The sequence below is a fragment of the Pleurodeles waltl genome, chromosome 1_1, assembly GCF_031143425.1.
Source record: "Pleurodeles waltl isolate 20211129_DDA chromosome 1_1, aPleWal1.hap1.20221129, whole genome shotgun sequence".
Classification (NCBI taxonomy): domain Eukaryota; kingdom Metazoa; phylum Chordata; class Amphibia; order Caudata; family Salamandridae; genus Pleurodeles; species Pleurodeles waltl.
Genome location: NC_090436.1, coordinates 967,593,765 through 967,606,796, shown reverse-complemented (window position 1 = coordinate 967,606,796; position 13,032 = coordinate 967,593,765). Strand labels below are relative to the sequence as shown.

The window sequence follows — 13,032 nt, the reverse complement described above, 5'->3', positions numbered from 1 at the left end:
GTGGCGGTGACCACTATGGGTAGTGAGCGGTGGAATAGGATGGCTACACCTCTAGAGCCCTTTGAGAATCCCGCATGGTAAACCGTGTCAAAGCCCCCACGTGCCAGCATGGGGCATTTAGTGCCGAGCAGGTGGGTCTCATGCAACAGGACCACTGAGGGGGCATACCTGCGCAGGGTGTTGAACACTGCGAACCTCTTAATTTTGACCAAGAGACCGTTTACATTCCATGAAAGAATCTGCGTCAATGAGGGGACTGCGTGCATAGTATTCATGTGATGAGATGTCGGGGGCCCGTTCGGGGACCTAGAGACGAATGCTCTAAATGAGAAGGATCGTTATGGCAGGTGTAGGTGCGGCAAAGGAAATTTATCAAAACAACCCTACTAAACCCTAGTGGAAACTTTGTACCCCCAAACCTCCCGCACCCCATACTTCTACCCTGGAAGCATCTGTCACCCGAATACCCAATCGGGGTATCCCAGTCATATGGACTGTCACTAAATGGAGTGATGGACCCCTCCTTCTTTTCGGATCAGTTGCAATCGACTAACGATATCCCAACCTAAGACAGTGTTAGGGTATGCAGTGTTATATCGTAACGTGTATGTGGTCCTGTTCCGCTTCCGCTGGGGCACTGATGTTCCTTTGCCTCCCGCGTCTGGACCTCGTACGTTTCCAACCTCTTCGTGTGTCCATTCGGGGACCAAGTCCCCCACCCAGGGCTCCACCAGACGGGCCAGTGGGTCCTCTACGGTTCCCAGTACCTTCCTCTGTGAGCCAGCCCCACGCCTCCTCAGGTGATTCCAAAAAGTGTGCTTTGCCGGCCAGTATAACTTTTAGACGTGCGGGGAAGAGGAGCATATAGGAAAGCTGCATTGCTTTGAGCTTTTGCTTTACTTGTTCATATGATCGGCGCCTGGTCTGGACCTCGCGGGTGTAGTCCGGGAAAATAAAAATGTTGTGGTTGTCCCAAAGGAGGTCAGGAGAGCGCCTAGCCTCTCTAAGGATGGCATCACGGTCTTTAAAGTCGAAAAAGCGTGCAATCATAGGTCTCTGAGGCCCACCCGGCGGGGCCGCGGTGCCAGGGCCCTGTGCGCCCGTTCAATCGCAAACCAAGGCGAGAGATTGTGTTCCGGCATCCAGGACTTGATCCAACTTTCTAGAAAAATTCGGAGGCTTTATTGTCCTCTGCTCCCTCTGGAATGCCAACGAAGCGCAGATTGTTGCGCCGGGAGCGATTTTTAACATCTTCGGCCCGGCGGTGTAGTTCACCAGTCCGAGTTTGCAGTTGGGCCACCTTGGTTCTAAGATCAGCCAGGTCATACTCCGTCTGTGAGACAAGGCCCTCCACTTCCGTGATTCGGCCCACCACATTTCTAAGATCTTGTATCATGAGGCCCATATCTTCTCTCACCTCTCCGATTTTGGTTTCACAGCCCGTTGTGATGTTTGGGTTGCTTGAAGGATAGCACTGACCCCGTCTGGGGCTGGGTCACTGGACGAGGCGTCGCCTCCGCTCCGAAGAACCGTCGGTGTGGTAAATTGGTAAATCTTCTGCTGGGACGACTGCGTCTGTCTTGAGGCTCCATCTTTTCCCATGTTTCCTTCGGGGCCGAACAAAAGCAGCCACAACGTTGTTCGATCGCGTGGACGGGGCACGGCCACTTCAAGGGCCTCTCACCCTACACTCGGGGTTCCGGCCAGAAAGGTCAAGGTGCAGGATAGTAGTTGTGGGGCGGGACGTCAAGCTCCTCGCTAGATCCACAGGTTCGGGGGCAGACAGGCTCGCCACGTCCCAGTCACATCGGGCCCTCAGATCGACCCGGCGGGGGGGGAACACCCTCCACGTTGGTCCAGTAGACCAGGGAATACTCCCTGGGCAGGCTTCCCAGGAACAACGGTCGCCCAGTGGGTGTCACCAATGCGGTCACGGCTTAGTAGTTGGCTTTTGTCGGGTGTCAACAGCACCCCGGTTTTACGGAGTTCCTCCATGACCCCGGGGAACGGGAGCTCCCACTGCGGCCAAAGTAAGGGGTCGTTTCCACCTTCTCTCCTTTCACCCTGTTGAGACAGGGCTAGACCTGCACCTCCAGGTTGTGTAGTGGGCCCCCCCGGCCTTCCACGATCCATCTGATACGGTGCTGTGGCCGCACCGCCCCAGGTCTTCGCCGCAGGGTTAATCCAGCTCGGTCGCTGCCAGATCCCCCGTCTCCTTCGGGTCAGCCATTTCGTCCGGGCCCAGGCCCAGGCCCACCCGCGGGGTGCAACATACCCCGGTCTCAATGGGGTCGGGTAGGAGGGGAGTGGGGGTAGGTCCAGCGCCTCTCGTTCTTCCTCCCCGGGTCCTCCGGGGGACAAGTTTTTATGCCCCGCGGGTCGGGGCGTTTCTTTGATTTACTTTCCGGTCCCCAATTTGCAGGCCGCTATGCGGCCGGGCTCCCGGCTCTCGTGGCTCCCCCACCTCCTCACCTCAACCTCAGGCACAGCCTGGGCTCCACATGGCCCACTCCCGGGGGGAAACAGTCAGCCTCCGGGGGGAGCCGCCTACCGGATCGCCAGGCCAGGCCAGCCGGCCCCGGAGTGTTCGGGGCCCGCCCGCGGTCGCCAGGCGAGCGGCAGGTGGCCGCGCTGACCTCCAATCGCACCGGATCAGTGCGAAGTCTTCATCCCACGGCGCCGGCGGTCTCCGCACGCCTCTGCAGGGACACCCAGGCCGGAGGTCAACACCGCAATGCGCGCGCCAGGTGTTCCCAGCCCAGGCTGCCGTGCAAGCCGCGGGTCAGCCTAGATCTCAGGCGGTGCACGGACTCCCAGCTCATCGAGGGCAGCAGCAGTTGGGGCACTCTAGAGGACCCATTGAACATGGGCACAGGACCAGGGAAGGTAGTAGGATCAGGCAGATGACAGAGGGGTCCAGAGCACTCTTAGAGTGCGACCGCCATCTTGACGCCCATGGCCAAACCTCACCTTTCTACTTTTTTTTGTGCCCCGTTTGTCTTTTTGCTTGTTTCTGGCTTTCTGCTGGTTTCGTCACCTCCGTTTCTGACTTTGTTCATTTTATGTCCTCCATTTCTGCCTTTGCTTGTTTATGCTAATTCCTTGACCTCCATTTTGGCCTTTCTGCTCATTTCTTGTCCCGTTTGTGCCTTTGAGCTCATTTTCTCCTTGTATCTTGCCCTCTGTTTCTGCTAGTTTCTTGCTGTTTGTGCCTTCCTGCTCATTTTATGCTTGTTTCTTGACCTCTTTTTTACTTTCTGCTCATTTCTTGCCTTGTTTGTGTCTGTTTCTTGCCCTCAGTTTGCACCCTTCTGCTTGTTTATTGCCTTCAGTTTGTGCCTTTCTGCTCATTTCTTGCCTTGTGTTTGTGCCTTTCTGCTCATTTCTTGTCCTGTGCTACTGCATTTCTGCCCACTTTATGCTGATTTTTGGCCCTCTGTTTATGCCTTTCTGCTCATTTTATGCGTGTTTCTTGCCACTGTTTGTTCGTTTCTTACATTCGGTTTGTACCTTTCTGCTTGTTTCTTGCATTCTATTTGTGCCTTTTAGCTAATTTCTTGCCCTCTGTGCCTTTCTGCCCGTTTTCTACTTGTTCCTGTATGTAACTTTCTGCCCATTTCCTGTTATTATGCTGTGTGCCCCTTGTAGCTTCATTTCTCTGCCACCCACCTGTCCTTTCTCCTTCCTTTCACCCACCCCAGTCCGTTTCATCTCATCCCACACCTGCCCTCCATGTCTGGATTTTACAATTCTTACTGTGGCTTCTCAGTGACTCAAGAGCATTTATCCCCACAGTGCCACTGTCTTTGGGGCCCAAATACAGGTGCTGTCTTTTTGCCACTCTGCCCTCAGCACTGCAGCAGAAGCCCCCACCACACTCCTACTCACCACCCCACCCCACTGCTAAAGGCAATAGGTCACCAATTGCCACGACCAATTGGCATTGCAAATGGTTGTTTATGGTACTGCATCTTTGTGAGGAAACCTTGTGATCAGTCAGCTAAATAATTTAACAGAGCAATTATATCAAGTTTTATAGTGTTCTTTTGTCTTATGATAGCACATTGATCCTTAATAAGTAAACTTATAAGGGGACACGCATAGGTCAATGAACCTTTTGACTCGTTTAAGATGTTCTTACCATAGCTCCAGAACGGAAATCAATACACCATAATCAATAATCATTGTCAAATCAGTAATCAATGGAGTTAGTAATTGTCACACCATGAATTTTCAGCCATGAATAACCACACCTTTAGTAAAAGTTTAGTAATTGTATTTCCCTTATACTAACAATGCTAAAGTCATGTAAGTTATCTCAAAATCAAGTCGAACAGCATATGAAAACATTATTTATTTACCCGAAAGACGAGAGAAACACAACCTAATCAAAGCTTGAATCACAATACATTCTAAAGCATCAATGCAAATCATTAGCAAAGCTAGCTTCAATAAGGCAATATAATCCATAAGGTTCAACAAAGTAGTCCAGCAACCATTCATCTCTCCAATTTGTCAGTTGTCATGTAGATACCCTCAACTAATCCAGATTATCATTAGCATGTGAGGTTTCTTGCAAAACAATTTATAACACACATTTAGGAAACATCTAGCTAAGGAGGACTAATAAGACAGCGCAGTTGGTACCTAGAAAGAAAAGGCATAATAAAATACAATTCAGTCTTATTGTCAGATCTACCTATCCACGGTAGAGGTCAGCAACCAGAATCAGTCTTTGTCCTCAAGTCATCAATCGATCAGCAACACATCAGGCTCTCAGTCAGAGAGTATGAGCCCAATGACAGAATCATGAGTCTCTTCTCTCAATATCGCAGTAATTCCCTAAAATCTGAATCTTTCTCCTTTGTCACATTATTATATCAAAGCCACCCAAACTATTCCCCCTAATTCCCAATTGGTGAATTAATCATACGTTATTACTTTGTCCAATAGTTGTTCTATATCAAATCTATGAATTCTAATATTTCGCCTTTCACACAACGTTGTTTGGTCTGCTTTACGGTGTTATCATCCGGTATCAAATTTGTTGCATCTTCCTCTCCAGTTAGTGTCTTCTTTGTTCACGTCCTGTGAAAGTACATTTCACACATGATTGTTGCACTTTTAAGGACACGGTCTGGTGCTAGTCAGTTCTCATGGAAAGCTTCTGCTAAGCATTTTATTAAAACAATGAGCATTTCAGTTATCTCACTCTGTCAGCATTTTCTATTCAACGCTAAGAAATACAACTTCTGCCTAAGGCCTGACAAACTAGGCCAAGACATCCACTACATTAAGGCCTACAATTAATAAGCTAAAGCATAATTCATAACCCTTAATATGACATATCACTACATTAATCTAATACATTTTTAATATCTCATACATATTCATCACTTAGTACAATTTGTGAATGCTGGTGGCCATTCTCCGAGGTCACATTTTCAAACGTGCACATTATTGTTCTCCAAGTTATTAATTTTCTACAGAATGCATTATTCAAAATACATAAGCACTCATTAATAATTTCTAATTAAGACGTCTGCTTCAGCACTTACATGCCTCCAAATGGGTCACATACATAGATAGATAGATATACACCCACCCCCCCCCCCCCCAGAGTAACAGGGCAACTGTAAACTCTCCAAATGTTTTTAAATCGGACAAAAAAAAAAAAAAAAAAAAAAAATCAATGGACTTTCAGTATACTCCTGTGAGATTCAACACCAAAGGAGAACTTTATTTTGGAACTAGAATGCAAAAAGGAATATGCCATTGTTGGGCAGAGGTACGGAGAAGAATGTTTGGCATCCACCAATTATACGCTATTCTGCATCTCCTGGAACTTAGAACAAAATTACTCCAGGATACAGTACTACCGGAGAACATGGAAGTTTTACTTGGTTTTAAAAGGTCCTGAACAATTTATCACTCCGTTTCTAATGCTCATCTTGTCAGAATTGCTATGGAAAAACTGCATTTGGTTTTACATTTATGTTAACAGGTTTTTCACTTTATTTCAGTGCTATGTCTTTTACTGTAAAAATCCCATACCTCTTCCTCAACAGAATGTTATAAATCCAGAGGCAAATCTCACTTAGTACAAACTGCGAACAACTGAATTCTTGAATCTTGTGATTTAATTTTTGACACTGAATCTTCATTGTGGGTTTCAACTGCAACACCATTAAAAGTACAATAAATCATGCCTCTCACCTTACAAAGAAAGTCTCAGCCCAACAAATTAACATCTTTTAATCACAATATGAACTGATTATTCTCCGAGGGACACCTGCTGTAAGCTGCTTAATCTGTTTATTGCTAATAGCTATAACTTTTAATTCTCTTCCTGAAAGGGGCAGGTTTAAAGCCTCCAAAGAAAACTGTAGATTGGGTAGCACCTACATCAAGAAATACTTTGGGTGGCCTCTCACCTCACCAAGTACATAAGGTCCACTTTGGTCATACCCCTGGGACTGCTGCAAGTAAGCAATCCTCCTCCCCCATCAGCCTCAGTTATTGGGAATTAGTCTCTGGAGAAATCAGGGAACAATTATTCAGAATCATGGGATTCTTCTGGTGCTTTGTACTGCAAGGCATTTTGCTCCTCAGTTTGCTGAACACGGAGGCCCTCAAACTGCCCCCCCCTTACAACTATTCCTGGGAGAAGAAGTCATTGGCCATCCTCCATCCAGAGGGCTTAACAGCAACACCTGGGTGAGAGGAGTCTGGTAAGTCACAGCACTAAAAAGTCACCAAACTGCTATGTCATGCATGCTCTCCTTTTGCTACCTTAACTGTCACTCCACTCACCAGCCCACTGCCCACTTGTCCAAATACTCCCGTCTGGCATCTCACAACGAAAGTGTACTCACTTGGGGTGATAACGTCTGTGTATTGTGTGTGTATTACAGAGTGTACTTACCTGGGAGGATAACATATAGTGTGTGTATTAGAGGGAGTGACATGACAAACTCAGCAGGCCCTGTTTCCGTCACTCCAACCACCAGCAGTGTTCTCTTCTCCAAAGACCACGGTGTCTTAACTCTATTGACATGTACTCACCTGGGAGGAAATCATTTGTACAGTGTGTGTGTAGTACATGAAGTTACATTACTTCAACTCAAACTCACAGGAGGCCTGCTTACTATTACTCCAACCACCAGGCCAGGGTTTTCTTCTCCCAAAAACATGTTTGGAACTCACACATTAAGTGTACACATCTGGGGGGAATGAAATTTCTCAAGTGAATGGAGTACAGGGAGTGACATGACTGCCAAGGCCAGGAGGCTCAGTCTCTCCAACTCCAAACACAAGCCCAGTGTTTACTTGTCTAAATAGCCTTGCTTGTTAACTCTCAAATGGAAGTGTACTTACCTGGGAAAATATCATTTGTATACTGTGTGTAGTACAGGGAGTAACATGACTGCAGTTCCAAGGAGGGCCTGTTCCTGTAACTCCACTCACCAGCCCAGTGTCAACCTGTCAATGCATCGGTTAGCGAATTCTGTAATGAAGTTTACTCACCTGGGAAGTGTTGGGAAGTAGTGAGAGTGACCCAATTACAACTCCCAGGAGGGACTGTTCTGGTGTTTGGAGTTCCTTGAACAGTGGTCACGTCCAAAACCCTTGCCTAACTCAATTGAAGCTTTCTCACCTGGGAGGGACCAAGATACAGACCATGCTCAACTCAGATGTCTTGCTACCGAGCTCCATTTTGACGTGCTGACCCAAGATGAAAATATTGAGGACAGGAAGGACACCTTACCCTGCTTGCAAAACAAGGATCCCAAAGGCCTCAAGATGCATCACCAGAATGTTATTGGCAGCAGACACATTCACAAAGCACTGACCACATGGTGACTGTGACTTCAATCACATATACAACAAACTCCTGGGTCTGACTGCATGACAATCAACTAGGCCTCAAAATGATCAAAGCCACATCCTGCCTAGCCACTGTTTTGCCTGAACTGGTGGCAAGATGTAATTCTCAGCCCATCGTCCCAAGTGCCAATTACCTGCACAATTCATCAGCTGCTTAACTAAATGGAATTTGATTGCTTCACAAATGTCGGGTAATACAACCAATATCATGGGTACCTGTCACCATAGGATAACCTGCAAATCAATTATGTACAAGGGATTTGCAAAAGGGCACTGTAAACTTTGAAATATATCTCACAATGCAACCAGTAACATATGTTTCACCTTACCAGGTCTACCTGCCACTGGGCACACAGGCCACAGAAGAGACTGCCACTAACCCCATGGATGAAGCCCTCTGAGAAGACACTCCTGGACGTGGAGGACAGTTCAGGCCCATCTGGACAACCTGGTCAGACCCCCACAGTAAGTCTCACTGTGCCCACAGCAACACCTCCCAGCCTGGTTGCCTCGACATCACATGCAGCCATTCACCCCCTAACTTGTGTGTCCCTATGACAGTGTACCATCTTGTGCCACCCCCTCCCACCCCTAGTCCTGGATCGAAGCACAACACCTTGGACAGTGATGGCCCTGGAACCAGTGGGAGGGGGCCACCCTGTGGCAAGGGCACAGGCCCTTGTGGGTAGGGTAAATGGGAGCGGTGCCGTGGGCAAGCTGGTAAGGTCACTGGGGATGCTCCTGACCAGGACCCCATCAGCCACGTCTTGGTGGTCTATCAGAAGTTCCAAGGCATGATGGGCCTGGTACTTGTAGAACTGTCAATACCAGGACAGTGCGCGCTCTACGGGCATCTAGAATGCAAAAACACTCGCAAGATAATGTAATTTATGCATTGTGATGATATGTTATTGTTTAACCTTTTGCATTGCAGAATTCCATCCAAAAGATTCAGTTTTAAGGTGCTTATGAATACTGTACATTTGCAATGTATTGCTGCAGACATTCAGAGTGTGTTAGGGTGTGGTCCCTTTCCAGGGCCTTCTAGAGACTTTCCCTGCAACATGCCTGGGCATGGTTCTAGGCTGGGCCAAGACTCTATAAAAGAGAGTCAGCCCAACTTCCAGTGCTCACTATTCAGAGGTCCCAGTGCAGAGCAGCAGCTTCTTCCTGAGCTCCTGTCCCGGCAGCCTATTTGGATTTTCCAGTCTTCTGCGCTCATCTCTCATTGGTGATCACTGTTTCCAGGCAGTAAGAGGGTGTTTGGACATTTCCCAACACCGTAATTGAGAATTTTCATATTCTTGATTTAAATTCTTAAATGAATAACAGATTACTTATGTGCTGCCATTTTTTGACATTTGTATGGTGGTTTGCAAATAGGGAGGACGCGCAATTTATTCCATAAAGATTTGACTTCGTTATTACATTGTTGTTCATTGCGCGCTGATATTTCTTGACATTTACATGAGGTTTTACGAGTTGGCAAGACGTGCAACTCGTTTCATGAGCATTTAACTTTGTTGTTCATTGCGCGCTGCCATTTTCTGGCATTTACATGGTGGCATTCGAATCGGTAATACGCGCGATACTTTCCTTGAGTGTTTTTTCATGTTATTCATTGTGCGCTACCATTTCTTGGCATTTGCATGGTGGCATTTGAATCGGCAAGACGCGCAATTCTTTCCCAGAGTGCTTTTCATGTTGTTCATTGTGCGCTACCATTTCTTGGCATTTGTATGGTGGCATTTGAATTGGCAAGACGCGCAATTCTTTCCTCGTGTATAAATAATGTAAATTACTGTGCTCTACTATTCTAAGACATTTTCTTGGTAGCATTTCAAGTTGACACGTTGCGTGATTTATACCTTGAATCTACGTTGTGTGATTTCATGGTGCACAATCCTTTATGGTGTTTAATACTCATATAAAAATCTGCAATGTGCGCAGTTCACTTCCCAATGTTTTTTCTGAGATGAACACAACAATACCAGAGTTCTAGATGTAATGCTGTGTGTTCCTGATATATATTCTTAAAAGGAGATTCATATGGTTGTTTAGAAATTGCTCAGAATGTTTCCTGATTCTCATGCTAAAGAACGTACTCTAATCTGAAAGTCCTATTTAACTTTTCCTGTTTCCTCCTCAGGCATTTGGTCATCTAAAGCCTAGTCAGTTTTAGGACTATTCTAGGGTTGTTCATGTTTTTCGGAAAAGACGAAGCTTAGAGTTGTAGCATGGTACTGATTTCATAAGATGTAATTTTGATGTGTTTTAACCTTTTGCTTCCTACAGGTCTCCTTCCCAGCTGTTCCCGTCCTAATCCCCTTTTCCCCACTTGGACTCTTAGACTCTGTGATAAATCTAATCTGAGTATTGAGCTGTCTTGTAGTGGAAGTGTTGGGAACGTGCACAGACCACGAGGATTTGGTGACTGACAAGAACTCCGGGAGATCAAGCCGCTGCAGAGGGACATCCATAGGGATATGCGTGAGCCCCACAATACCAACATGGCCTCCTTAACAGGGGTGTTGAGGGATATTAACAGTACCCTAATTAGGGATCATCAACAATCCACCCATCTTTCGCGCTGCAACACCAGGCCCTTCATCAGTACCAGCCACTGGAAGGAAGGCCATGTCTGGGGAAGAACCCACACCAGACACCCTTCTGCAGCAGCACACCCCCACCCTCCTGTCCCCCCCATCCTCCCCCCAATGCAAGCGGGATGTCCAGCAAAGACTCCAGGAGGTGCGGATGGCAAGACACCCACCACTGGCAGCAAGTGACCACGTCCTAAAGGACCTCCTTATTGTGTCAAGTATTCACTGTTGACTGTTCAAGCACCTTCCATTGCCTATGGGAGGAATACATTGGACTTACACTTATGGTGGATAAAATCAGTAGAGTAGATGCCACACGAGTGAACCCTTCACTCTTCAACCATGCCCCAATATAAGTTTAAAGCACAAATTCTAATTAAATCCACCTATCACAAAGTCATTTTCTGCTTGCTTCTGTTCCATATTTTGCTATGTAGAGATGTAAGACCATGTGAAACAAATGAGGAAGACACAAGATACTAATGCAAGGAGGAATAGGTTACAGGTACAGTGTCCTGCTAAGGATAACTACCAACACACACATTGCTACAAGTGTATAGTCACACCAAACGTTTTATTTCACTGTACAGCACATAGGCTGTCTATATGGTGGGGCTGTTACAGCCAAGAATAGCTGACTCATTGTGTCAAGGTACACATACCAAGGTACAGCCCCCAGACCACAGAAGGAATGGCTTTGTCAGACATTGTCCTGAAGAATAGGACAACAGAAAGGTGAATGGTGTTACTAGCTTGAGTCTTACCACATACCAAACCAAAGAAATCCAACATCACATAAACCAAGGTACAGAGGGCAGTACAACAGTCCCTGATCACAGGTCCATCATAAGTCAATGACCTGGCATTTTGTGGTATGACACAAACATGTCAGCGTTGTGGCGAAAGCACTGTGGCCTATGATGAAACATCTGCAGCTACATACAGGTCATACAAGAAGACTGTTTAGCCTATGTGAAGGATGAATGCTTTATTGTACTTAATGACAGCATATTTCATGGTCATATGATTACACACTATGCAATTGGCCCAACACAGCACAATAAATAAGAACAATGTGCACTTCTGACCTTCCACCAAAACACTGTTCAAGCTGCCTTTGCACAGGTCTCATACACCCCAAATCTGTGACCTACATTAAGTGGAACAATCCATGTCCACTTCCTATGTCAGAACAGCATCAGATACCTGCCAATGTCAACTCCGAAATGCCCACATGAGGATGTGAAGGTATCTGTACAAGGAACACAAGCATAGGCTTGAACAAAATTCCCATTACACAGTTCATATGGCAAGCATCTGGAAAGGAAATCACATTGAAATGAGACTGACCCAATGTAGCTACATCAAGGTAGGGACATGTCAAAGGCTAATACTTCAAGCGCCCTTTGGCTGAATATTGCAGAGTTTTAGCTCCCCACTTGCTGCCAAAACACTCAACTCCAGTTCTTCGTACAGTGTTATTACATCATATGACATACACTTAAGAAAAGTAGCAATTGGTTAGATCTTCACACAAATCAGCTCCTTCCCCCCCGCCCCCCCCCCCCCCCGGGATGTACAAAAAATTACTCCACAGGGCAATGCTGTGGAGCATGTAGTATGCCACAGTGATCTGACATTTTCAGGTGAGTACCTAAATCTGGCCTTCAGGAGCCCAAAAGCCCACTCCACCACCTGCCTTGTTCTTTCATGGGCCTTACTGAAGGAGACTTCCCCTGGCATAGCTGGATTCCTTAGTGGCATCAACAACCAAGGACGGTTTGGGTATGCAGTCTCCTGTTAAGGCATGGGACATATGTGCTACAATGAGGCCCTCTTATAAGAATTGTAGGACCAGACATTGCAAACACACACACAGGACGGATGTGACTTACCAACCAGCCAGGCCGCCTCTGCGTACAGTAGTGCTATCAGCTGGGGGGGATAGTGCTGTTCCGTATAATGAAGGAATCGGGGGCTGATCCCGGATAATGGGAACAGACCTGTGAAATGTCCACCAAACATACAACTTACACGTTGATGGAATGGAAGTTCTTTCTGCTGCGGTATACTTCTTCATTGGCATGTGGTGGGACCAGGCCAACATGTATTTCATCAATGGCCTCCACCACATGTGTAAGGCATGCAAAACCATTAAAAAAAAAAGTCAGCCTTCCCACGGGCTAAATCCTCATGTAGGGGAAACTAAATGTAGCTGCCCAGGCGTTTCAACACTGCAGAGAGGACAGCCTCCAAAACCAAACAGAACATAGGTTGGGACATACCAGCAGATAGGGCCACTGCATGTTGGAGGGACCCTCTGGCTAGGAAGTGCAATAATGACATGACTTGAACAATGGGTGGTATGCTGGTTGGATAACTAATAGCTGGCATCAGATCTGCCTCCAACTGATGACTTCAGTCCAATATTGTTTGCCGATTCAGCCGATACAGGAGGATGATGCGTCGTTCTTCCATGGTCTGAAGGTCTGGCAGTGGACAGTAGACAGGTGGTTGACATCCTCCCTCTGGGTACCTATGT

The 13,032-nt window shown here is 46.8% G+C and overlaps 1 long non-coding RNA gene across 1 annotated transcript in view; it reads left to right on the top strand.

The window, feature by feature from the left end:
- The window catches only part of LOC138290210 (uncharacterized), a 188,046-nt gene that overhangs the window by 125,856 nt on the left and 49,158 nt on the right, over nucleotides 1–13,032 (top strand). Inside the window, exon 2 of the long non-coding RNA XR_011202556.1 lies at nucleotides 8,220–8,352. This is a non-coding gene — a long non-coding RNA (uncharacterized lncRNA). The remainder of the gene's footprint in view (nucleotides 1–8,219; nucleotides 8,353–13,032) is intronic.